The 27,564-nt window shown below is 39.9% G+C and overlaps 1 protein-coding gene and 1 non-coding gene across 4 annotated transcripts in view; both read right to left on the bottom strand.

Annotated features, from left to right (window-relative positions):
• LOC105480969 (sphingomyelin synthase 1) overlaps positions 1-27,564 on the bottom strand; it is a 310,632-nt gene that overhangs the window by 250,383 nt on the left and 32,685 nt on the right. For all 3 annotated transcript variants that reach the window (XM_071069547.1, XM_071069545.1, XM_071069546.1), the window contains exon 2: positions 25,979-26,073. The gene's annotated coding sequence lies outside the window, so the exon portion shown is untranslated. The remainder of the gene's footprint in view (positions 1-25,978; positions 26,074-27,564) is intronic.
• Positions 26,475-26,535, bottom strand: LOC112426599 (U7 small nuclear RNA). Its single transcript, XR_003017980.1, has one exon. It is a non-coding gene; the product is annotated as a U7 small nuclear RNA (small nuclear RNA).

The following is a 27,564-nucleotide window of genomic DNA, read 5'->3' as shown; positions in this document are numbered from 1 at the left end:
TCAGCGTGCTGGCTTTCCTGCATCCACAGGTAGAAAGGTTTTGGCACAGTGTGAGATAGAAAACACATGCTGCAAGGAAGTGACTAAAGGTTAGGAGTGTGCTTACCTGTGAGGTAAAGGAAGGGGGTCATGACTGGGAATGGGCAGAGGGGGCTTCTAGAGGGCTAGCAAATGTCTGTTTCCTGACCCGGGTGTTGGTAACTTGTCTTCCCTTTGTGATCATAAATTTATGTTTTATATTCTTTAATTAAACTGCACAACATTGTTTAAAGGCACCTGCGGTATGACATTACTGCTAAACCAATACTCTAGTTTTTCCTCTTGGGATCACACATCTCTAATGACCATGGGGCCAGTCAGACCACAAGCACATGAAATGATCAGAACTCAGCAATGTTCCCACAGGTGGGCATACGCCCCATAGCAAAGTCATTTGTTTATAGAACTCTCAAAGGTATGAAACTCAAATGTAGTGTAGTTAATGTGGCACTTTATGAGCAAGAAAGAACATTCAAAAAATGAGAATTACCCACAGTTAATGGATTACAATAAAATAATGTTCTACTCATTGTAAAAATGTCATAGGGCAGCAGAAAATGAGACAAAGGCAGATAATCAGATTATTTACAGGGGCTACATTCACACTGCACGAACTTGCCCTAGTGTCTCTCTGGTCTTCCTGTCTCTCCACCATCCTCAGCTGACTGCAGATTTTGCCCCTTTCCTGGTACCCACTTTCTCCAGCGCCATATTGTAAGTCATTTGAGGGCTGGGGGAAGAGTTAGAAGAAGTCACTTTCTTCTTTTCCTCAATGGACTTCAAACTTTTTTTAATCCTCCAAACATTTTCCTTTGTCAGTTGTTTATTAAATAAGCAAGATATTTACATATCATTGCCTACCCTTTTTTCTCTCTAGAGTGAGTTTTGAAGGGACACAAATTGTCTTACTTAACTCAGTATCCCTGGGCTTAGTACACAGTGTCTGGTACCTAGCAGACACACAACAGGTCTTCAGAGGATGCACTAAAAAAATAAAATATATATATTTTTATACAGAATCATATGTGTCATTCTACACTGCCACCGAAGAACTTCATGCTGCTGTGAGAAAAGATGACAAGGTAATCTACATCAGGGCAGTACTGACTTCTATTGCATCTGCTTAGAATAGAAAGTAAGCAGCACCCTTTGGGGTGGAGATAGGGAAAGCATTTGTCAGCACCACCATTTATGTTACACGAAAGATATGTCTGGAAAGAAGTGGTTAAGGGCATGGGTCTGGGAGTCAGGCACAATGAGTTAAAAATCTCAACCCTACCAAAAGTGTCCTGGGTAAGCAACATATGCGCTCTGAACCCTTCGTTTCTGCCACAAACTGCCAATTCCTAGGAATGACAGAGCATCTGACTCCTTTGCCTCAAGTTGGCTTCAGATGCCGCCATCTTCTTCCTCTGGGAAGTCAACATAATAGTGTCCAGGATCTGAGTTGCCTATGTTGGGGGTGAGTACTAGTGGGGGCTGGGGGGCAACCTCATCAGGGATGCTGAGAAGGCCATCACTTCCTCCATCCCTGGCACCCAGTGTGTGCCCATGACAATCAGATGCTCCCACCCAGGACCTGGAATCTGAAGCAAGCAACACAAGGAGACAGAGACAGGGGAGAATATGGAGATAACCACACTTCCAGTGTCTGGACAGTGCCATCGGGGTGTCCTCACGAGGTGACACCAGTACAATGGTAGCTCACTGTTCCTATGGTATGGTTTTTGCTGTGGTTCTGGCAACCTAGTAGTCCTTTGATAACTGCTGGATATTCTTTCAATAACTGCTTTTCCTGCTACAGTTCTCATTTGCAACCGAGAACACATGGATGGGGTGGGAAAGTTTTGACAACCTTTGGCTTTCATAATTGCAGGAGGATGAAAAAAATAAAACATCAAAAGAAGTCAAGCCAGAGAAGTGGTAACTTAGAAAACAAAACTGAGCAAAGATTAGTACTACAAAAGTAGAATTCAATGAGTCTGCCGCACTCTTTTTTTGTTTTACCTTTAACCTTTGTGTTAAAGTATGAGGTATGTTTGCTGACAAACCTCCTTTGTTTGCGAAAACAGATGCTTTCTCTATTTGCCTGACACAGCAGAGGACACTAAAACCAGAAAACATATTGATTTTTACTTTACTCTGTTGACAGCTTCTTCTGTTTTTAAATTTCTTTCTGATTCTTGTATACTGAAAAGGCTATGGGTTATTAAACCCCCCCACATTCAGTTCAGTTTAACAAATCTTTATTAAAGGCCTACTTTATGCAAAGCACTATTGTATGCATTTATAGCCAAACTCATCACAAATGGAGACATTTCAACTCAAATTCAACTGGAAATGCTGTAATTAATGCTGGAAAATTTTTATTTTAAATAGAAAACAGCAACCATTCTGTGAGTATTCTGAGTTATATACAGTACAGTGGCCCCCCAGTATCCACAAAGGATTGGTTCCAGGACCCATGGCAGACACAAAATCTACAGAGCTTAAGTCTCTGATGTAAATGGTGAGGCATTTGCATATAACCTATGTGCATCCTCTTGAATACTTTCAGTCCTCTCTAGATTACTTATCAGTCCTAACACAACGTAAATGCTATGTCAATAGTTCTTATACTGTTTCTTTGTGGTTTTCTTTGTTTGTTTGTTTGTTTCTTTTTGAGCAGAGTCTCACTCTGTCGCCTGGGCTGGAGTGCAGTGGCACGATCTTGGCTCACTGCAACCTCCGCCTCCAGGGTTCAAGCAATTCTCCTGCCTCAGCCTCCCAAGTAGCTGGGATTACAGGCGCCCACCACTTCGTCCAGCTGATTTTTGTATTTTTAGTAGAGACGGGGTTTCACCATGCTGGCCAGGCTGGTCAGGCTGGTCTCAAACTCCTGACCTCGTGATTCACCCGCCTCGGCCTCCCAAAGTGCTGGGATTACAGGCGTGAGCCACCGTACCTGGCCTACACTATATTTTTAATTGTGGTATTGTTATTCTTATTGGGGATTTTTCTCCTGAATATTTTCAATCCACAGCTGGTTGAATCCTCAGATGTGGAGCCCACAGATATGAAGGGCTGACTGTACATTCTACTGGTACAAAACCAAGAAGTTCCTGGTGACCCATGAGCCAAATGCAACCCACTGACAGGTTTGGTTAACACACGTGGTGTTGGTCCTTTTTAAGATTTTTAATCAGTGACTTTAAAATCTGGATTTCCATGAAAATTGGAAGGTCATCTCCCCACCCCCACTTGGGCTGCCACCTGGCAACGAGGAACAGGCTCCAAGCAGCAGCTGCTCCTATTATACGGGACAGGCGGCTCTCCAGTGTGTCTGAGCGCCCAGCCTCCACTGTTATCTAACATCTGACCCACTTCGCCAATTTATGTTACTTGCCTGGGCTTGAGAGGCCTTAGAGTTTGGGATTCTTGTTTTAGATACATCATAAAGTGAGCTTAACAAAATCAACATAGACACTCACATGCACACACTTATTTCAAGTGCTTCAAGTTTCTTTTTCCCCAGGGGGAAAAGAGGGGGGAAAGATATACCCTCCTGATTGTTTGACTGAACAAACAATCCTTGGATTTCAGACTTTCCAGAAATATTAAATTTCTAAACCACCATATTTCTTATTTCATCACTATATTTTTTTAATTTAAAAGTTTTTAGAAAATGACAAAATATTGTTTTGCCTCTCCCTTTTATTCACCTGCCACCTTTAGGGGCTTGGGGTAGGGGTTTGGGGACATTTGTCTAGTTTGCTAGGAAAAAAAAGCAGGTGGGATAAGAATTTCACAACTTTCTAAACACTTTTGCTTCGACCATCACATACCTAAAACATACCAAACATCCAAATCTTATAAACAAAAAGCATCTAGTACCATAAGAGCAATATTTTTAAACAGGTGCATATATATATATTTTTATTTCTTCCAAACTTTTTCCTCCTCCCAGTAAAAGAAGGAAGACAAATTTTCTCACTTTTTATTCTTACATAGCATCAAACAGAGCTTGAAAATAGCCACCGAAGAAAGCTTGGCAAATGCATGAATGCTTGGATGAAGGAAGAACGGAATGAAGAAATGAACACATGAAAGAACAAAACAAAATTATTTTTGAGCCAAAGGGAGCCGTTAGCATCCCTTGCTGTCTACCCCCCAGTTGTCTGAATTCCCTTCCTTCACTATGTCTAAGCCCATCCCATCAGAATTCCCCTCATTCCCATCCAATTTGTCAGTTTTAGGTTCATCTTCCTAAACTGCCTTACTGTACTCAAAGACTGAAGGTGGTGCTGTGGCTTGTGCCTGTAGTCCCAGCTACTCGGGAGGTGAGGCAGGAGGATCACTTGAGCCCAGGGTTCCAGAAGAGCCTGGGAAACACAGTGAGACTCCATCTCAAAAAAAAAGTAAAATTTGTTTTTTTTCAAAGATAGGACACACAAACTTATGTTTACAACCCTGTAAACATTTTTCCCCTACATTAATGAGGGAAAACAACCCAGAGTACACCAAGGTGTCATTTCTTTGTTGAAAAGAAGCAAGGAATGTAAGTGCTGCGAGGGGCACTTACAGACATAGTAAAGAGTGTGCAGTACTGTTCACAATAGCAAAGACTTGGAATCAACCCAAATGCCCATCAATGACAGGCCAGATAAAGAAAATGTGGCACATATAGACCATAGAAGACTACGCAGCCATAAAAAAAGGTGAGTTCATGTCCTTTGCAGGGACATGGATGAAGCTGGAAACCATCATTCTCAGCAAACTAACACAGGAACAGAAAACCAAACATCACATGTTCTCACTCATAAGTGGGAATTGAACAAATGAGAACACATGGTCACAGGGAGGGGAACCTCACACACTGGGGCCTGTCGGGGGTCGGGGGCTAGGGGAGGGATTGCATTAGGAGAAATACCTAACGTAGATGATGGGTTGATAGGTGCAGCAAACCACCATGGCACGTATATGCCTATGTAACAAACCTGCACATTCTGCACATGTATCCCAGAACTTAAAGTATTTAAAAAAAAAAAAAAAAAGTGATTTAGACGTTCACTTTTTTGGAAGGGATGAAAAGAAAGGATAACAGGGAATGGAGGAACCTGACACAGCAGAAAGAAGACTGGTTTTAGAGTTGGTAGAAAGTGCTTTCTATTCTTCCTGTATAAACCAGTTTGCTAGGTTCTCTGGGTTAGGTAGGGACTCTGAAGTTTCTTCCTGTCAAAAATCTTTCCCATGGAGATGGTGCTCCACTGGCCTAGCTCAGCACAAGTAGGAAGTAGCAAACAGCTTTACTGGTCATTTGTCTGCTTTGGTTTAGTGTACTGTGGGGTAGATTTCTTATCAGAAAACAGATATGTCATCTCTAGAAAGAAGAAAAAACTTAGTAGCTCAATTTCTCCCAAATAAATAATTTTTAAAAAATTTTAAAGAAAAAAAAAAGGTTTTTCTACCAGGGAAGCAATAGCATGTGGTCATTAAAATCACGGACTTTGGAGACAAACAGACCTGAGCTCAGTGCTGATTCAGCTACTCCTGTGCAAGCTGGATGGTAGCTTCCCCTCCCAAAGTCTTCACGTCCCCTCCAAAGAAGCTGGGGTGATCCCTGCCTTAGGAGGCTAGTGTAAGCCTGTAACAAGACCCCAAGGCTGCATCTGGCATCTAGCAGGCCACAGTGACAGTAAACGTGGTTAATCTTCTGCTTTGCTCTTTTTCAAGGCCGCCTGCTGACCTTCTAGGAATTTATGGTTACATTTCTTAAAACTATTGTACATTAACAAAGCACTGCTAAATGTGGACCCTCCAAGGAAAAGATGCCATGAAAACTAATAGAAAGCTCTCCTAGGTTTCCCACCTTCTTATTCCCAGAGCAAAGTGCTGGAAAAATAGAAGGTATTAGCCTCATAGTCTTTACTGATTGAACCAGCCTTCCTTACTTGCAGAAAAAGTCACACGACAAGCATCTCAACGTCTTGGTCTCTCAATACCAAAGGTAGTAAAAGATGAGGGCTCAATTATGGAAACATCACTGTGCTTAACAGAAACCCTCTTCCAGTAAATCCATTATCAAAATCCTCAGGTCAATCCTTACAATGTTAATGATTCAGAGGAAATGGGCATTCCTTGTAGACTTCTACTATTATGACATTTTAAAAAATAATCTTGAAAAAAAATAATCTGGACTTTATGAGTATAGCTAGTGCCACTGCATTACACACGAAATTCTTTTTAAAAATAAGAATAAAGACCCAATGAGTGAAATGAGAGGCAGACCCAATCAAGGTCTATGAGCTACTGCTCTGTACTCATGGTGCCCTTGAAGGTCCTAATAACATAGTATTGAGGGTCTTTTGATTCTCCGCTATTTAAAAAAAGAGTAGAGCCAGGCAAAGTGGTTCACACTTAACAATCGCAGCACTTTTGGAGCCCAAGGCAGGAGAATCGCTTGAGCCCAGGACTTTGAGACCAGCCCAGGCAACATACAAGATCCTGTCTCTACAAAAACTTTTTTAAAAACATTAGCCAGGCATGGTGGCATGTGCCTGTAATCCCAGCTACTCGGGAGGCTGAGGTGGGGGGATCACTTGAGCTCAGGCAGTCAAGGCTACAGAGAGCTATGATCACGCCACTGCACTCCAGCCTGGTCACTGGGCAACAGAGAGACCCCATCTTTAAAAAACAAAATAATAAGTTTTAAAATAAAATAAATTAAAATGTATTAAATGGTAAAAGAAACTGATTCTATCCATGATCCTCTGGATAAGCTAACTGCCAAGGCAGTCTTCGCCTCTGGCAAGAATTTTACCAAGTCCAACTGCAAACACTTGTTATCCCTTGCTGACCAAAGTTCTAAACAAATTACTAGCAAGAAATAGAATAACCAATAGCTGCCTAATAAATTTTTTATAAACAAATACTTTTTCCTTTAGTGACCATGAAGGAAAAGCAAATTTAAATAAGTAAAAAGATTAAGAAAATACATCTACAGGAGGCTGCTTTGCTATTGCCCAAGCAGCTCACATTCCCTCCCCTAGAAATGTCATGAACAGACCAATACCAATTTCAATAGTTAAGACTTTAAGGGAACGCAGTGGTCATTAAGAAAAGACAAAGGCTGAAGACTCAGAAGGATATGAACTAAGGAAAGCAAATTGGAATCGGGATACAATTTAAGCAAAGCCTGGCACCTTTTCCATTTCCTGCAGTGAGTGCTGCTGTATCTGGGAGGCTGGCACATGGAGAGTGGCACCACATAGTATCCAGCACATCACAATACTTGAGTATACTTACAGAATAATATAGTAATACATAATAATATGATAGTAACATCTGCTGTATATTTAACACATACTATGTGTCAGGCATTTACTTAAGCACCAGACATATCTAATATGCATATATATACACATATATATAACAGATATAAAAATCTGTATATTTATATGGGTGTAAAACCAATATTTATATATAGAAATCTTGTGAATATATAAATACACACACAAGCACATGCACACATACAAATAATCTCATTTAATCCTTAAAATCACTCCAAAGCAAATGGCATCCTCATTTTGCAGGTAAGAAAAATAGGAGTTTAGAAGGTTAAGTAACTTTGAGATGGTCACAGTCACAGCAACTGCACCCAGATCCGTCCCTTCTGTTTCAGAACTTGGGCTCTTACACATCACCAAAGAAGGTTCTAATGACAACTGAAGACCAACAAAGGAAAATCAGAGAGAATCTACCACCATGTGTCTTGTAATAGTTCTGACCACAAGGTCAGCCACCTATCTCTTTAACTAGGAAGATAATTGCATCAGGTATTCTCTGGCCCCTGACCATACTGTATTCTGTAAGTCCAGGACCCAGGACAAAGGCCACCTCCTGCAGGGTTGTGTCCCTTCTTCTAGGCAAAATGAAGCAACTTCTGAAACTACCTGGAGTTAGCTTTGTAACCAAGGATACTAGAATACTGTAGTATACAAGGTAACCCAACCACCATAGGTTTTCCAGATAATTGAGGAATCTGAGTCTATGCAGCCCTCCTTTTGTGAGGGGAAGTGTGGTAAAGAGGTAAATCTCCACCTGCTGCTTGTTCTCTAACACTCTCATCCATTTGCAACACCTAAAAAATTCACAATTCCTTGCCTGTGAAATGACAGAATTCACTGTTTTAAATGTGCTCTGCAGTGTTGTCAAAGTCTCTTCAGTTGTTACGGGAGAGGAGGTGGGAGACAGCTTAGGGGAAGAAAGGAGAAAGAGAGGAGAGGGGTAATGGGAGGTACCCCACCACCCCAGCAGTTCCACAATCATCTGTTTTGTACACTGAGTTTTTTGCATAAGAATGTATTTGAAGAACAGTTTTCATTCCTAAAACTATGACTCTATGACCTTGCCAAAATAAATAGAAAACACTGTACTGCAAAGATGCCTATGTTGCTTGATTTTTAAAAACCAAATACACATAAATTGTGAAAGGCTATTAGTTAGAAAATGATCCTTTTTGTATTTATATAGTAATGAAATAAATTATAGAACGTGTCTCATCTCCATTATTTAAAACAGAACATAAATCAGGGTTTTTGACACCAAGAGAGAACCCTCCAGAAGACCTAGCACCCCTAGACTAGCTTTCCTCTCAGAACTTTCTGTCCCTATTATCACTGTTGCACCAGGGTAAACATTCTATGTACCCTGAAAGTTCTGGCCCAAATCACATGATCATCTCAATAGCTACAGAAAAAGCATCTAACGGAATTCAACAGGATGTTTTAAATTTCACCATAAAAACTGTCAAATTAAGTATAACTTACCCCAACAAAATAAGGGTCATATATGAAAAGCCCATAGCTAACATCATACTCAATGGAGAAAAACTGAAAGCTTTTCCTCTAAGATCTGGAACACATAAGAATGCCCCACACTCACTACTTCTATTTAATATGGTACTAGATGTCTCAGCCAGACCAACGAGGCAAGAAAAAGATATAAAAGGTATCCAATGTACAACTATCTGTTTGCAGATAACATAATCTTATACATAAAAAACCCTAAAGATCCCACCAAAAAACTGTTAGAATAAATGAATTTAAAAAAAAAGCATTGTATTTCTGTACACCTATAAAACAATCCAAAAAGGAAACTAAGAGAACAACTCATTTACAGTAGCACCAAATAGAATAAAATGCTTAGAGATAAACCTAACCTAGGAGGTAACGGACTTGTACACAAAACTATAAAACTTTGCTTATAAATGTAAAGATTTCGTGTATTCATGGATAGGAAGAATTAATATTTCTAAAATGTCTATACTACCCAAAGCAATTTACAGGTTCAATATAATCCTGATCAAATTCCCAAAGATAATTTTTTACAGGAATAGAAAAAAACAATCCTAAAATGTGTATGGAACCACAAAAGGCCCCAAATAGTCAAAAGAATTTTAAGCAAGAAAAACAAAGAACAAAGCTGGAAATATCACACTTCGTGATCTCAAAATATATTACAAAGTTACAGTAATCAAAACATTGTGGTACTGGCATAAAGATAAACATACAGATCAATAGAACGGAATAGACAACCCAGAAATAAACCCATGTACATATAGCCAATTGATCTTCAAGAAAGGTGCCAAGAACACACAATGGGGCAAGGATAGTCTCTTCAATAAAGGGTGCTGGGAAAGCTGGATATCCATATCCAAAAGAATGGAATTGAACCATGTCTTATATCATACACAAAAATTTATTCAAAATGGATTAAGGATTTGAACATAAGATCTGAAACTATACAATTCTTAGAAGAAAACATAGTGGGGAAGTTTCTCAATATTAGATTTGGCAGTGATTCCTTGGATATAACACCAAAAGCACAGGTAAGAAAAGCAAAAATAGATATGGTTTTATACAGCAAAGAAAAGAATCAACAAAGTGAAAAGGCAACCTATGGAATGGGGGAAATATTTGCAAACCTTGTATCTGAAAAAAGATTAATATCTATTACATATAAAGAACTCCAAAAACTCAAAAGCAATAAAAACAAATAACCCAATTTTAAAATGAGCATTGAACAGACATATCTCCAAAGAAGACATCCAAATAGCCAAGAGGTTTATGAAGAAATGCTCAACATCACTAATCATCAGGGAAATGCAAATCAAAACCACAATGAGATATCACCTCACACCTGTGAGAATGGCTATTATTTAAAAGACAAAAGATAACAAGTGCTAGTGAGGTCAGGGAGAAGTTGGAACCCTTGCACACTACTGGTGGGAATGTAAATTGCAACTGCTATAGAAAGCAAGATAGAGATTTCTCAAAAAGTTAAAAACTAACTGCCATATGACCCAGTGATCCCACTTGTGGGTATATATCCAAAAGAAGTGAAATCAGGATCTCGAGGAGATACCTGCATGTTCATGTTTATCACAACATTATTCACAACAGCCAGGATATGGAAACAACACAAATGTCTATCAACAGATGAACGGATAAAGAAAAATGTGGTACTGTAGGAAGATGTTAAATGTTCCCAACACAAAGAAATGACAAATGTTTCAAATGATGAATATGCTAATTACCCTGATCTGATCACAACACATTATATGTATTGAAATCTCACTACGTATCCCATAAGTACATATAATTATTCTATGTCAATTAAAAGCATAAACATTTTAAAAAGAAAATGTGGTATATATATATAACAGAGTATTACTCAGCCTTAAAAAAGAAGAAAATTCAACCATGTGAAACAACGTGGATAGATGTGAAAGACGTATGTTAAGTGAAATAAGTCAGGCACAGAAGGGCAAATATTACATGATTACCAGGGAACGGGGGTGGATATGGGCAGCTGTTGTTCTCTAGATATGAAGTTACATACGAAATGAAATGAGTAAGTTCCATACATAGTACAACATAGTGTACAACATAGTGTCTATAGTTAACGATAAGACATTGTGTACTTAAAAATTTAAGAAGGTATATCTGGGCCAGGCACAGTGGCTCACGCCTATAATCCCAATGCTTTAGAAGGCCACGGTGGGTGGATCACATGAGGCAAGGAGTTCGAGACCAGCCTAGGCAACCTAGCAAGACCCCATCTCTATAAAATAAAAAAATTAGCCAGGTGTGGTGGTGTACACCTGTAGTTACCTGGGAAGCTGAGGCAGGAGGACCTCTCGACCCCAGGAGTTTCAGACTGCAGTGAGCCATGATCATGCCACCGCATTCCAACCTGGGTGACAGTGAGATGCTGTCTCAAAAAATAAATAAATTTTAAAAAGAGGGGGTATCTCACATTAAGTGTTCTTACCTCCATCACCCTCCTCCCCCGACACACACACAGGACACAGGAAACTTTTGGAGGTGATGGATATGTTTATTATCTCAACTGTGGTGGTGGTACTAAAAGTGTATACATATGTCCAAACTCATCAAATTGTATAAATTAATTATGTGAAGGTTTTTGTATACAAATTATACCTCACTAAGGCTAGGGAAAAAACCAAAAGCAAGAAAGCTATGGCCCAAGCATAAACAAAAACCTTTCCAATGCCTTCTGAAAGGCTTTTTAAGTTCCACAGAAAATCAAAAGAGAAAAAAAGCAAAGAAGTATAACTGTTCATGTTAACACATGTTTCTGATCGTGCCAGAGCTGTTTTACTCCCAGAACCCTAGCCCCATTGGCATCCTGCCTGAGCTATGTCCACTACAGCACCAACCTCAGCGGTATCTGCCTTGCCTCTTCCTTTCCCTTCGGCATCACTTCCCATGTTAGAGAGAGTGGGACCTGCAGACACTGTGCCAGCAAAAGACAAGCAGGAGATGGGAACCACACCAACCACCTAACACTTTCACTCGGCCCCAGCTTCTGATCCATGAGGTACCCATGAGAAGAGAGGTGAATGTGCTGAGGAAGCTCACCCTGCAGGTGAGACCCAACTTCTTTAAACACAATGGCCAGTTCATCCTCATTATAGATCCAACAGTAAATCTCTTAGATAATGTCATAACTGTGACCTCCACATAGGGATCATATACTGAGGTCTCTTGTGAAAAGCCAGCAACCTCTGAAGCCCCTCATCAGGCACACTCATCTCAGAGTCACCCTTGTCCCCACTTTCCTCCCAGCAGCCACCACAGCTGCCACTGGAGGAGCATGCCCCTTTTGGCAGAATAGCCAAATTCCATAAATGCCACCCTTTCTTCTCATCCCCCTCCAAAAGCAGGGGGAGTCCCATAATAGATAGAATATTTCATTCACGCTCTGTCTGAAGAACAATTTTTCCCATAGAAAAGCTGGGTACGTGAATTCTCAACTAGATGAGGGGCCTATTCATGACAATGTCAAATGACTAATGACAAGACTGTTGTCTGTCTCATAATAGCTCACAAATGTTTTGAATCAGAAAATCATCTATGTCATAAGTGCAACCCTTCACTGCCTGAAAGCACTTTTGATGTCACCCACTGCACCACAATGTATATACATAAGCTTCTGCCAACAGAAGTGTGTTAAAGAATCCAAATTATAATTGCCACATACAAAGTGCCAACACCACGGTGGCAAAAGAAAAGAATGTTAAACAATGGTTGTCCTATGGGCAAATAATCTAAATCTACTTGGAAACTGTAAGTATTTGGTTCTTCCTTGGCTCTTTTATCCTGTTATCTATAAATACTGCATAGAGCTGGTACTTAAAGCCCTGGGAGTGAACTAGTTCTAGGCAAGATCAGAAACTAGTAGCTTCTACAAAGAATAGTGATAGTTTTCTTTATCATAAAAAAAGGTTTAGTTTCTTTGGCTGGTCCTTAGAATTCAGAGGAGACTTTTGGAAGACTCAGGCGGCTTCCGTTAAGCTAGGGGTAACTTGCTTGGGCTGGAGCTTTAAAAGTGCGCTTGTGGTAGAGGCAGCAACCATGATGATCAACGGGGATGACACAGCTCAGGAAAACCCAAGCTGGGTGATAATCAGTTAATTTGTCATCTTCTGCATGACTCCCTCTTAGCAATAAAAACCCTTGTCTATGTCTTCTAAGTAATGGACAGAGCTCCTACAGTTCATTTCAATACCATATACATTAGGAACAAGAAGACAGATTTTGAGAGCATGCAGAAGACATAAAACAAGTACAGAGAAAGGGAGGAGTAGGTAATTAAACAAACAAAAAAAGGGTCCCTTTCCTAATGTGCAAGAATTCATAATTTATTTATATCTAGTCCTTTTAAGAAACCCAACAAACAACCAGGCATCTCTGCAGTGCTGTCCTTCCTCCTAATTTTAGTGCAACCTCAAAATAATACAAAAAATTACCCCTAGATTGTTTGCGGCTTTAATAACGAGAGAAAGGAACTTTCTATATTTAGGAAACCTCTGAATCTGATTTCTTCAAAGGTTCATAGAGTAATAACAGGCCGATGCTTTTAAGTGGAAAGCAATTTCTCTGTTTTGCACACAGCCCTGCACATCCAAGGGGAAGTATCTTGGGCACGCTTCCATAGCAATCAGCATGAAAGCAGAGAAGCTTTCCTTTCCTTTCCCAGTGGTGAAGTTACAGCTATTAAAGGGCTGCTACTGCACAGAGCTGTGAAGCTTGTGAAGGGGACTTCTGTTATCTAATCAGTGCCAAGGCCAGAAATGACCATCTTGGTTACTACACAATAACTAAGGCACTCATCTGAGGGGCTGTGCTCCAGTAAGCTAGAAGGAAGGATTGGTATTTGACAGAGGATATATCCAACATTCAGAAAAGGCAAGAAGCAACTGAGCTTATCACTTCAAGAAGCAGATCATGAAATAATCCAAGGTCAGTTAGCCTATAGTAAAAGAACCACTCTGCTCTCCTAAAACTGATTAATTTTTGCAGAGACCTGCTATCAGAAAGGCTAACAGTAGCTTTTTACCTATTCTCTGATGGTCTGAGCCTGAATGCTTCACTGAAGCATTTATAAGGGATCAAAATACAGCCCCGCTCCCTTTGCTGTATTTATGTTCAGTCTCTTTAGCCTGCAGGAATGCCCTTTGTGGGTGGTCAAGGACAAATGGCATTAAAACTTATTAATTCAGCTTTTCATGTAAGAAGACTTAATGTGTCAGCTGCATTTTAATCTAAGGATTATATGCTTAACCTTGGAAAATTCCTTTCAGGAACATCAATAAGGATTTTTTTTTCTATAATTCTTATTTTTTATCACAAGGCCCAATTATCATTTATAAATTTATTGGTATTTTAACACCTGAAATAAAAGCTCTTAGCTGAGAAAAAGAAGTAGCTGTTGCACAGTTAACAAGAAAGTCAAGATCTCTGCTGAGACCATCTAAATATATACCATGTTTTAAAAAATAAAAGAACACCAAGCTAATGCTCACCACCGCAGGTATGTGTCTGAGCAAATGCCAGCGCTACACATTCTGACCTGGATTTTTTTTTATGACTTCTATAGTGACTTCCAGTTAAAGACAGTGGATGAACACACCTATTCAGCTCCTCTCCCTCCTAAAACCCCAATACCACAAAATCATTTCTTTTTAAATGCATAAATCTACAAGGACAAAGACAATAGGAGCAAATATTAAAATGTTAAGCTTTTTAAAGCTGGAAATCTGATAGATGATAACAACTAACTAAGGCCCAAAGAAGCCAAATCTTCCAGTTTGTAAAGCCACATTCTTAATCATGAATGGACATTCAAAGATCATAAAGAAAATATCTAACATGAAGGACAGAAACAGAGGAAAAAAGCAACTTGAAGGAAAGAAAAAATACGCAAAAAAGCTTAAAAAATAATCATTAACCTCCTCAGAGAACTAAAGAAAATACTTTCATGAAATAGTAGGATTCTGTACAATAAAAGCAGAGAATTTAAAAACTGTCAAAAATTTTTTTAAAAAATTATAACAGGCCGGGCGCGGTGGCTCAAGCCTGTAATCCCAGCACTTTGGGAGGCCGAGACGGGCGGATCATAAGGTCAGGAGATCGAGACCATCCTGGCTAACATGGTGAAACCCCGTCTCTACTAAAAAAATACAAAAAAAAAAAAACTAGCCAGGTGAGGTGGCGGGCGCCTGTAGTCCCGGCTACTCGGGAGGCTGAGACAGGAGAATGGCGTGAACCTGGGAGGCGGAGCTTGCAGTGAGCTGAGATCTGGCCACTACACTCCAGCCTGGGCGACAGAGCCAGACTCCGTCTCAAAAAAAAAAAAAAAAATTATAACAAACATGAAAAATTGAATAGAAGGATTACAAGGTAAACGTAGGAAATATCCTAAGGATACAGCTGAAAAGCAGATGTGAAAAGCGGAAGAAAAGGTAAGGCTGTCATAAGACAGTAAGTCAACATCTAATAGAATTACAGAAAGAAAGAACAGAGAAAACAGAGGGGGGAATTCGACAATGATACATTTCAAGAAAATTTCTAAAAATGAACAATTCAAGTTTCCAAGAAATGAAAATAGACCCCACCGAGGAATATTATGAAATTTCAGAACACTGAAAATAAAGAGAAGAACTAAAAACCCGAGAGAAAAAAAGGAAGAAAAATGAAGTCACCTACAAAGGACTGGGAGACAGTCTTAGCCTTCTCAAAATCAATACTAGATACTAAAAGATAATGAGCAATGTCTTCACCATTCTGAAGCTCAGTGATTAAAAACCTACAATTCTATCCCCAGCCACGCTATAAATTAAACATGAATGTGACAGTCTCAGATATATAACAACTCAAAAGTCTTACCTCCCATATGAAATTTTCTAGGACACTTCCAGAAAATGTGCTCCGTCCAAATACAGCAGTAAACCAAGAAAGAAGAGAATATGGGATGAGGGAAATTGGGAATCCAATACATAGGTAAGATACAAGAAATTCCCAGGAAAGTATTAAAGAGAGGATCCCAAGATGTGGTGCACAGCAGGCCTAGAGAGCAAGTGGTCTGGACTAGAGCAAAGCGTGAGACTCCAGGTAAGATTTCTCCAAGATGTAATTGATAAGATAGCTGATATGGCTTAAAATATTAAGAGGAAATTCATATAGAAGGCTGTTTGTGGTTAAAGTAGTGGGGAGTGCATAGAAAAACTTTAAAAGACACAATTACTAAATCCAAGGAAAACACAATTTGTGTGTGTAGAGAAAATTTAAAGTAATCGAACTATACTACATTACCCAGCACATCTGTGAATCCTGTTTACACACTGTAAACACCAGATAAGAAATGGGGGAGGAGGAAGAGAAACAAGCATAACAGGAACTTAAGTCTTTCGCAAGAGGCCTTGTGGAACTATGGAATCCTTTAAAACAACAAAGGTGTATGACTGCAATAAAAACAAAACCTACAATTTAAAAAGAGTCGAAGTTTACAATCTATACCTAACATTTCTTTATTACACCACCTGACAACTTACAAATTACTTTCACAAGTGTCTAATGATTTAACATTTACCACAGCTCTGCAAGTTAGGGTCCCTGCCACCCGCCCCCCTACCCCCCAACCCTCACTTATAGAGACAAGGGAATCACCTCAGGGAAATTAAGTAACTTGATACAAGTGACAGAACAACAAGGTGGCAGACACAGGACTAGAAAGAGCAGGGCATGCATAGGAGTGCGGGATTTACAATATGGTTAATATTAATGATGTGAGTGGGCAACTACAGAGAGATGAGCCAAATCGAGTTTTGGAGTTCAGTGGCTCTCACACTTGAACATGCCTAAGAATCACTTAGAGTTCCACCTAGACGAAGTATGTGAAGTAGTCAAGTTCATGAAAACAAAAAGCAGAATGGTTCCTACCAGGGGTTACAGGAGGGAGAAAGGGGAGTTGTTTAACGGGTTTTAATGGGTATGAAGTTTCAGATTTGCAAGGTGAAAAAGTTCTGGAGATCTGTTGCACAACAATATGAACGTGCTTAACGCTAGTGAATCATACACTTAAAAAAGTTAAGATGGCAAATTTTATGTTGTTCGTTTTTACTACAATATTTTTTTAAAAAAAAGAATCACCTGCAAGACTTGTTAAAACACTGATCACTACACCCTACCCCCAGAGTTTCCATTCAGTAGGTCTGGGTGGGACCTGAGAATTTCTTCTTCTAACAAGTTACCTGATATTGCCATCCCAGGAACCAAATTTGAAGAGCTGTTGCTCTAGTTCAAAAATATTCTCAGTACTGAATGCACAGCAACCTCCTCTGAGACCCCAGACCAAGTAAACAAGAACGTAAGGGGCAGGGAGTTATGGAACTGCACATTCAGTGCTTTGAAAATCCCTCAGGGTGATTCTAACGTGTAGCCAGTGGTAGAGACCCTGGACTGGACCCTGGTCACACCAGTCGGCAGTACAGTGTCTGTGATGCTAAGAGCAGACCTGTGCCACTCAGCCATATCCTGAGACCACAGGTTATACCTCAATTTCCTCACCTATAGAATAATGATCACAGAGTTCTGGAGAATATGAAATAGGATAACCAACAAAAGAACTCAGAGTGGTGCCTATCACATAATGAATAATAATGTTGTTGCTTTTGTTGCTGACATTACAGGAAATAAGGTTGACCTTGTTTTCTCAGAGGTAACATGGGGTCAGGTTAAGGGCAATGAAGGAACTATTAATATTCAATCCCTGACTATGCAGCAAGGCAAAAGACTCCCAAGGAGCTAAGAACAAAATAAGTGGGATTACATCTAAGAATCTATTATAATTCCCACAAATATTTGGCAAACCTAGGATCATTTCTCTAGAATAAGTAGCTAATCCCTTTATTCTCTGAATAGGTGTTGCTCTTCGGAATATAAACATCATTGTAAAGCCAGGTGTGGGAATCAATACTCAGACACCACATCCTCCATCTAAAGAAACAACAAAAACAATGCGATGTATCCAGACAGAGGTAATGCAGGACTCACAGGTGAAGTTCTTAAAGATATGTACATGGTAAACAATTTCTTGTCAAAATAAATTGAAAAAAAGACAAAGCCATGATCCATTTATGAAATATCTGAGACTCCCACATCCCAGGCACAGTGGCCATCCGCAAGGAAACAGCAACCGCAGGGCAGAGCCTGTCCTGCAGTGAAGAAGAGGCTCTGGCCCTCCAGCAAGTTTTGTGAATGCTGAATGGCAACTACCACTTTTCTTCAAAAGCACAGCAGAGAGCACCAAAATTGTGTTTTCTGCTAAGTTTTTCCTTGCTTTCATAGCTGCATAGCTTGGGAGCGTATCAGAGATTACTCACAAATACTTTAAGCTTCCAGTGTCCTGAGTCCACAGTAAGTAATACTTACTTAACGAAGAAATCACTGTTGTCCTCAGAGAGCAACAAGACCCTCCCTAGATGTCTGGGCCATACCAACATCTGAGTCTCAAGAAAAAAAATCTCCTTCATTAAGTCATTTGAATAATTTCCCCACAAAACATTCTCAACAACTGTAGGAAAATATTCCTAATGAGGAATATGGCATCTATTTGTAGACAGAACTTGCTGGCGGTTATAAAAGCAGCACTCTGCAGTGGTTCAAACCTCTCAGAGTGAGTAATTCTGTCCTCACACCATACTGACGGGTTCAAGTCACCTCCCGACCACAAAAAGCTTTGTCTCCTCTGAAACTCAGAATACTGGATCTGATTAAACCATCAGCAAACATTTCCCAAGCAAGTGCCCACCCTGGATATGGTTGATTTTCCCAAGCATGTGCCCGGCAGGATGGAACAATTTCTTCTTAGGAATGTTCCCTTAAATATTCCTGGGGACACCCTTCATGCGGGAAGCTAAGGCCAACGTTCAAGTGGAATACACAGAAACACTGGCTTTCTTGTACACACAGGCCTGCTTTCTAGTGCTTTTTCCCTCTCTGCTTCCTTCATTTATTACTAACCTAAATGCCCCACAATCATAACACAGAGGCAAGTGCGGGGACAGGGAAGAAGTCAGGTCCAAACCAGTGTTGACTCTTACAGGACGTGTGAGTCTGAACTTCCTCGTCTGTCAAATGAAGAGGACACTTGTTCTCCTGCCAGCAGAACAGCTTTAAAGTGTAACAGTAATAACAAGGGATAGAGAGGCTAGCGTGCATGAGGCACTATTCTAAGTGCCCTGCAAATGCCCATTAATTTGATCCTTCTCAGAACTCTTTTAGGTAAATACCTTTATCCCCATTGCGCACCTTAGAAAATTGAGATACAAAGAGGTTAATTGGTCAAAAGCTCATGCAAGCTAATAACTGAATCTAGTCTAGCCCCAGAATCCATGTTTTTATCACTTCTTTATGCTGCCTCCCCAATACTTCCAAAGGTCAAACAAGAATACACCTGAAAATGCTTTTCAAACCATTAAAAGATACATTAATAATAATCATAATAATCAGTATACCTCCCAGCACCCCCAATCCTCTTGGTAACTGCCATGATTCACCTCCGCAGGGAACCATTCCCACCTATCATCAATTTATGCTTCATCTTCTGCAGAAGATGTGCTGACCTCAGGCCCTGGAGTGAAGCACATGATCTGGCTATCCAATCGGAACAGGCCAATATCCCTGGCCACAGCCACTGGTCCAGCACGAGGCGCATGACTCATCATGACCAGGAAGGTTGTTTGTAATTAAGCAAACCTGAAGCTGCTAGAAGTCTCCATTCAGAGCCCAAAAACATGTAGCCAAGATGAATCCTCATGACATCATTTTGATCCTTAGTCTAGCCCCTCCTGAAGGCAGATCCAATCCTTAGATTTGCAATTACTTAAGCCCATAGATTTTTTCACTTGAGACAGTTTGAATTGGGTTTTCTGTCACTTGCAACCAAGGCACTCTGTTCTATCAAGCTATATTTACCTATACCTTCAATACTTTCTCCTCTCTAAAAATAAAATTTGAGGACTATTAAAGTAAGTTTTAATTGGTTAGCCTTGACAAAGCAACATTCTGAGGCTGGACTTCCTGACAAGATAATTCCACATTATTTAGAACAGACTTCATTTTCCCCAGTGCCACAGAAGAAGGGATTTGGCCTATCACAACATTTGTTTCAGAAAATTTCATTTTTAATAAAAAGAACTAAGCCTACAGTTTCCAGCTTTGTAAGAAAACAACTGTGATATTTATTTTCTCAGCCTTCTCAATTCTTGTTTTTCCTCTAAACAACTATCCATATAGAATTACTAAAAAGAATAGGATTGAATTCTTTAAAACATTTTAAACACCAAAAGTAGAAGACATGAATGGCTATAAATCATTTCGTCCTCCTAAAGAAGATTGCCCGGGAGCAGTGGCTCACATCTGTATTCCCAGCTACTCGGCAGGCTGAAGCAGGAGAATCACTTGAACCCGGGAGGCAGAGGTTGTAGTGAGTGGAGATTGTGCCACTGCACTCCAGCCTGGGCGACAGTGGGAGACTCCATCTCAAAAAAAAAAAAAAAAAGAAGAAGAAGATCTACTACACCTTAACTTTATTAATTTTGACAACAAAACAAACCAGTTTAGAGTTTTCATCACATTCATTAAGCTATTCATTGTACCAGTTCACATTCCTTCCCTGTGGTTTATTCAGAAGCCTAAGATTTCAGAGGAAAGCACTGCGGGTCACCCAGATTACTGCCTCAAAAGGTGACAAACAGCATCCCATTTGATGTCTGATGGCTCCCAAATCCATGTGTAAGTATGACCAGGGCTTCCTGCATTTCACATCTTTGAATTACCGCACATAGCTAAATAACTGCGACTGCAACATCCAAACAAATTCCTACTTCCTGAAAGACCTCTCAGGCTGGAAGAAGGCAATGATGCAGCCATCGTGGCTGAAGATGGCTCACTGATATTGTTTCACTTGCTTCCTTTACATTCGTCTGAGAATAGTCTAGGGGTGGTGAATGGGCAGTCACTCACAGCCCCACTGTTCACCCATAATATATATACAAGCACATATGAAAATGCTACACAGGTTTAAAAGATGTTAAAAACAAGTTTCAAATTCCTTATTGTAAAAAAATACTTCTGTATTTTATATGTTCATTACAACGCACCTATATCCTCCTATCAAGAAGAAACAAACTTTTATGACTTTGATAAGCAAATAGATAAGCACACGAACAGAGCTAGATTAATCTGTTATGCTGCACTCCAAACTTTATTATCCAAACTCTATTAACTTGGTTGGCTGTTGTTTCTATTGATATTTATTATTAAAGTAGCACAAGACTGGCTGTCTGCTTGGCTTGCTTTAGTAAGCACTTCAAAACTCATCAGCCCTTCTCCAGACATGGCTACCTTCAAACAGTCTGGGATTACCACATGTAAACAATTAGGACATTTAAAACTACAGTAATTGTGCAAACATCACATTTCATACTCCTCATTACTGAAGCAAAAAATCAAATTATGTAGAGTGTTTATCAAGTTTATAAAATGAATAAAGATAGCTGACATAATAGTTTCAAGTTGAGGATTTTTAGTTCATTTCCATATTATACTTTTTAATTCTAAAAACTGCAATGCTGAGAATAAGCCCCATGTGGTTGGTGCACACGGAAATGCACTACCTGCATAACTAGAAGAGTTGACAGGGGATGCCCCCACACCACGATGTCATATTTTTGATTTATAGAAAGCACAATCATAGAATGGAATTTCAAATTCATAGGAGACTCTTTTACTATACTTGATCTTAGCCAAAAGGCCAAGAAGTGATAGAAGAGCCTCTCTTAAACTCCTCAAGACCAAGAACCATATCTGATTATCACTATTTTATGCCTGAAATACAATAGGCACTCTGTAAATATGTGTTGGGTGAATACATGAATGAGAACATTAACACTAAATTTAATGGGCTCAGATTATTACATGACTACAGAGGTTATGATTACTATGTCCTTGCTTTTATGAAGTAAAGCAGGAGCTGGCAAACTTTTTTATAAAGGGCTAGATGGTAAATATTTTAGGCTTTGCAAGCCATATGGTCACTGTTGCAACTAATCAAACCTGGTCTCTTTTGCAACTATTCAACTCTGCAGTTTTAGCAAAATATGTAAACAAATGAGCATGATTTTTTGAATAAAACTTTATTTATAAAAACAGAATTTGCCCATAAAAACACCCAAATCCTCTGAGGAGCATTTTCTTATTATATAATGAAGACTCTACTCTCTAAAGGTTGGAAAGTGGTGGACTTGCTAAATCAAGCTGGACAGAGTTTGTTGGGTTGATATTTGGGCAGAGGATATATATTTGCTCTCCACCATGCCCATCACTCCTTATAAGCAACCCCATTCATTTCAGTCACATTACCAGCCTGGTCCATGTAAGCCTCTGAATTTACATCCCTGAACTCTACAGTACAACTGGCTTCCAGGGATGTGGCCCACAGCCATACCTGTGAATTGATAACTATACTACAGGCTCCTCAAGGGCAAGCCCAAAACATTCAACTCTTTGCCCCTCACCTAACACTTAATATCAACACCTAATGAACTTTAAATATTCATCGATTGCCTGTTGTTTGATATGTTCTGCACAGTCTCCTTGGAGGGGCTGTAGGGAGAGTAATAATAGCAGAGAAGAGGACGTAGAAAACATGTGCCGGTAGGGAACGATGTGAGAAGGGACATGGTGAGTCACAGGAAGAGCAGCAGGAATCAGCACAGGACTGATGAAACCACACCCAATTCTCCCAAGTGTGTCTCAATCTTCTCGCTGCGGTCTGGATTCCTCCCTCATATCACAGCAGAAGCTGGGCACAAGCTGGTACTACCTCCACTATAACCACGATGAGGAGAAAACCTTGTTTAATTCCCATTTCCTCTGGAGGGTGCCCTGGATGGGTAAACCCAAACAATTACCCACATCTAGTAAAATAAATAAATAGTTATGTTCTCTCACAATGGAATGCTCTATAGCAATGAAAATGAGTAATATAACTAAACTATATGCAATAATATGCAGGAATCTAATATGCTGTTGAATGAGAGAAGCCAGACACAAAAGAGTACAATCTGCGTTATATATTACACATACACACACACAAAGAAAAGACATAGGCAAAACTAATTTATGCTCCTAGAAGTCAAGAGAGTAGTCATCCACGGAGCAAGGGTACAGTTGACTCTTGAACAACACTGGTTTGAACTGTAAGGGGCCACTTAAAGGCAGATTTTTTTCAATAAACACATTGGAAAATTTTTTGGAGATTTGCAACAATCTGAAAAAACTCACAGATAAACCACATAGCCTAGAAATAGAAAAAAAAAAAATAAGGAAATGTGAGGCATGCTGTGAATGCATAAAATATACGTCATTGGTCGGGCACAGTGGCTCACACCTGTAATTCTAGCACTTTGGGAGGCCAAGGCGGGTGGATCACCAGGTCAGGGGTTCGAGACCAGCCTGGCCAATATGGTGAAACCCCATCTCTACTAAAAATACAAAAATTAGCCCAGCGTGGTGGCACGCGCCTGTAATCCCAGCTACTCGGGAGGAAGAATCGCTTGAACCCGGGAGGTAGAGGTTGCAGTGAGCTGAGATCATGCCACTGCACTCTAGCCTGGGCAATAGAGCAAGACTCTGTCTCAAAAGATGTGTGTGTGTGTGTGTGTGTGTGTGTGTGTCGTTATGTAGTAAGTCAGTAAGGCTTCCAGTCAACAGTAGGCTATTAGTAGTTACATTTTCAGGGAGACAAAATTATACTTGGATTTTCAACTGCACCCCTCATCCCCAAACTATTTAAGAGTCAACTGAAGTGTCTAAAAGGAAGCATGAGATTGTGTTAGTCATGCTCTATTTCTTAATCTGGGTGCTGGTTACATGGATGTGTTCAATCTGTGGAGTTATATTGAGCTATACACTTATAATATGTCTATTTTCTGTATGTATCTTCTACTTCAGTAGAAAGTTTTTTTAAATCACCATATCTCAGTGGTCTAGGACTAGACAGGGCCCCATATGTCTTCCCTTCATTCATCCTTCAAAGTCCCCTTTGCCTCACGTGGAGTCCCACTCACTCCTCCTTGTCTTTTCAAAGTATAACCATACAGAGGCCAAAGAATAAAAAAGCAAACTCAATCATTCTGAGCTACCCATGATTCCAGACACAACTCCTTCTGAATCCCAGTATCTTTTGAAGAACCTTTACTGCTATCACTGACCTTTTGTTCTAAATCAGAAATGAGAGTATAAGAAGCCACTGCTGCCCTCAATGGCTCACTTAAATAGACCTCCTTTAAAATATACTCTAAATAGGCAACCTTATATACACAAATGTCTGTAAAGCAATGCTTAGATACACAGGGACCACCTGAGGAAGATACTATAAATAAATAGTAACTGAGATTGGAAAGGAGAACAGTCGACAGCCATCTTGCAAAAACCACAGATAACTGATGGTGTAATTGGCTATAATGCGTAACGATCTATAACTGTAATCATAGCTGAACATATCTTTGAGATTTTAAGTAAAGTTTCAATGTAGGTAGTCAAATTATGAGGCTGGGAATCATTTTTAATCTCTGTAATGCTGATTTTAATATATTAACCTATATAACCTCAACTTCACAGTACCACTCATATTCTTTCCACATTCTCCTACAAGTTTAAGTTTAAAACATCAACTAAGACCTTTGATCACATTAGAGCACAGAGACTGGTCTACTATTTTTTTTTTTTTTTTTTTTTTTTGAGACAGGGTCCCACTCTGTCACCCAGACTGGACTGCAGAGGCACAATCTCGGCTCACCATAACCTCCACCTCCCAGGCTCAAGTGATTCTCCTGCCTCAGCCTTCCAAGTAGCTGGGATTACTGGCACATGCCACTACCGCTCAGCTAATTTTTGTATTTTTAGTAGAGACAGGGTTTCACTATGTTGGCCAGGCTGGTCTTGAACTCCTGACTTCAAATGATACACCCACCTCGGCCTCCCAAAGTGCTGGGATTACAGGCATGAGTCACCAGGCCCAGCCCTGGTCTACTTGTGAATCCTGATCAGGGAGAAGGTGAGGCTGGTGATCAGAGCCACTGACCTAAACTTGAAACATCAGCCATAGCAGGGACGGGTAGATTATTACATAATCACACACAGAGGGAGAGAGACAGAGAGTGGGACTCACTGTCACCCATCCTGGAGTACAGTGGCATAATCATAGCTAACTACACCCTCCAACTCCTGGGCTCAAGTGATCCTCCCACCTCAACCTCCCAAGTAGCTAGGACTATAGGTATGTGCCACCATGACTGGCTAAATTTTTAATTTTTTGTAGACAGGTTCTTGCTATTAAAAATGGTTTTGGATTTTGTTTTTTGAGACAGGGTCTTGTCTGTCACCCAGGCTGGAGTGCGGTGGCTCCATCACAGCTCACTGCAGCCTCGACTTTGTGGGCTCAAGCGATCCTCCCACCTCAGCCTGCTGAATAGCTGGGACCACAGGTGTGCCCCACCACGCCCAGCTAATTTTTTTTGTATCTTTCCTAGAGACGGGTCTCACCTTGTTGCCTAGGCTGATTTTGAACTCCTGGGCCCAAGCCATCCATTCCCCTCAACCTCCCAAAGTGCCCGGATTACAGGCGTGAGCCACCACACCTGTCCTAAAAATGTTTTTAATCTGACTTTATTTGTATCAACAATGAAGGGAGCATAACCCAGTTACACACTTCAGTACAAAACTATAAATTTAATTAAATAGTTCTGTGTCACATAGTTCTAAGATGTCTTTCAGGGGAGAATATCCTTATTTGTAAGAGCTGCATCCCAAGAATTTAGGAAAAAATGTCATGATGTCTGCAACTTCCACGTGTTTCAGCTTAAAAATGTACAAACCTATATACACACCAAAAAATGTGACAAAATGCTAATAACTGTTAAAGCTAAGGTGTAGACACGCAGGAACTCATTGTACGTTCTCTTAACTCTCTTCAGTATGGTTGAAAATGTTTTATGATAAAAAGCTGCATAGAAATATTTACTTACCTTTCAAGTGATGGCTGTCTTCTTTCTCCTGATCAAAAATGAATGACTAAATATACCCACAAGCCCATTCAGGGATCGTACACGCTGTCTTCATGCTGCAGGAATAAGCAAAGCAACAGACATGTTATCACCAAGAACTTTTACTGTTAATACTATTTCGGTTGAGAACATGTTCTTAATATATGATAACCCTCTAAATTAAAATACTGCCACAATTTTTTAATAGGGGAAAAAGGAAAAAAAAGAAAAAATAATTCCATCACATACTGAATGTGGGGAACAACTATCAGCCCCACCCACTCTAGGAAATTTTGGAATAAAGGAATTCCTCTGTAAGTTTCTTTTTTTTTTCCCTCCAACTTTATCAAAGTATGATTGACAAAAATTACATATATTTAAGTGTACAAGGTGATGGTTTTATATATGTATACATTGTGAAATGATTGCCACAAACTACTTAACGTATCTATCACCTCATACAATTCCCTTTTCTTTGAGGAGGTTTCTGGTAAAAACCAGAAAACTTGCTAGATAAATTCTAAAAGAGCCGTACAGTGTAGTTACCATTTGTGTGTGTGTGTGGTGAGAACACATAAGGTCTACTGTCATAGCAAATTCAAATATACATTATTATTCCCGATAGTCACCATGCATTAGGTCTTCATCTTATAGCTGAAGGTTTGCCTCAGTTCCTGTCGAATCACAGCAATTTCAGGGCAGTGATGTGGCCCACACATCCACTCTAACAAAAACTGGAGCTTCAATGACTTGAGCTTTACTTTGACCTTGGATTTCTAAGACCACACTTAGAAGGCATCCATGTACCTGCCTAGAACCACACAGGAATTGCTAAACCTCTTCAAATCCTTTCCAGCAAAGATATTCAGATCCAATCTACAGTACACTCAACTACAATACACACAAGTTTGTGGCAAAGTGGTATCGTGGCCTGAAAGTCATACTCCTATTGCCACCACAATACCTTCTGTTTTGGCATTACCCATCACATTTGATCCTCCCCACAGCCCTGTGAGGTAAGCAGGGTTTATGGATCCCATTTTCCAGAGAAGGCAGCTAAGTGTCAGAGATGATATCTAACAAAGATATCCAACTAGAAAGCACCAGAGATGAAACTACTATTTGTCTTCTGACCCCAAGCCCCGGGCTTGTCTCACGGTACAGGTCACCTCCACCCTCCTGCCCCTGAACATGATGCTTCCTTAAAACCAACTCCACAGCCAAATGGCCAAACAACACATCACGCCAGGGAGGCAGCCGGGCGCTGCAGTATGCTCCCTGAAAGCATATATTCATAATCTTTCTTAATAGTACCATTAATACTATAATCATTATTATCAATTACTATAATTACTATTAGTAATTATACTTCTCTTGTAGACACAATAACCCTTAATGTATTTTTGTCATATATATATATATATATATATATATATATATGCACTTTATTTTTTTTCCTTCTTCCTCAAAAGAGCACACTGTTCACAAACGGAAGGAAAACAAGCATCGCACTGCATCCCTGGCGATTTGTATCCTCATCATAATGAAAGGCAGCTATCATTGTTGAG

Source organism: Macaca nemestrina, chromosome 9, assembly GCF_043159975.1.
Source record: "Macaca nemestrina isolate mMacNem1 chromosome 9, mMacNem.hap1, whole genome shotgun sequence".
Lineage (NCBI taxonomy): Eukaryota > Metazoa > Chordata > Mammalia > Primates > Cercopithecidae > Macaca > Macaca nemestrina.
The sequence above is the reverse complement of the archived record's forward strand: the minus strand, read 5'-3'. Positions and strand labels throughout refer to the sequence as shown.